The following is an 816-nucleotide window of genomic DNA, read 5'->3' as shown; positions in this document are numbered from 1 at the left end:
TCTGGGGCAGGAGATCACCGTGGTATCATTTGGAATGTGTTGCCTCTTGATTTCATTTAATGTCTTTGTTTTGTTTTGTTTTTCTTTTTTATTTTGAGGCAGAGAATAGAAATTCCAGATTCACCACCTCTATTTCTTTAATTATTCCATGACTTTATCAATTATATTTGTATTACTCTCCTTTTCAATTAAAGAAATGTGTCTTTCAATTTCTATTTATAAAATCATTTCCGCCTACTACACTTGTCCCTTAGTTCTGATCTTCTTCCAATTTTGCATTAGACTTTTTGAAATAGGATAACTAATTCGATGACAAACACGCTATTAAAATGACAACTAATGATAATGACATCACATTTTCCATATTATTCTTTATCTAATTTGTAAAGAATTCTAATATTGTTGTTTACCTTTTTTGACCACTGATGGCCATGGAAACCTGCCCTGTTACTAGTGGCGTGTGATAGGGTAGGCAGTTATGAATAGCAGCACAGGTAGACAAAGCCTGGAACTGATAAGATTAGACCTCTAATGAACTACCTGGTCTTATAGAGCTGCGCCTGGTCACTGGGTGCAGTGGACCCAGACAGATGACTATAAGGATGCTAGTTAGGGGATTTAAACTCAGCCTGAAGCCATACCAGGGTGGGCTGCAGTAGAGAGAATGGAGCTGTAAGGAATGTGGGCACTGTTGTTGGATGCAAACAGGCACTTAGGCTGCCCAGGGAAGCAGGGGAGAAAGGCTCCTAATAAGGTAAGGCTTGCGGCAGCATTTACCCAACGAGGAAGACTACTGGTTTCTTTTTGAAGCAGTTG

The sequence above is a fragment of the Crocodylus porosus genome, unplaced genomic scaffold (assembly GCF_001723895.1).
Source record: "Crocodylus porosus isolate Cpor-Errol unplaced genomic scaffold, CroPor_comp1, whole genome shotgun sequence".
NCBI classification, from domain to species: Eukaryota; Metazoa; Chordata; order Crocodylia; family Crocodylidae; genus Crocodylus; species Crocodylus porosus.
Note: the sequence above shows the minus strand (reverse complement) of the source record.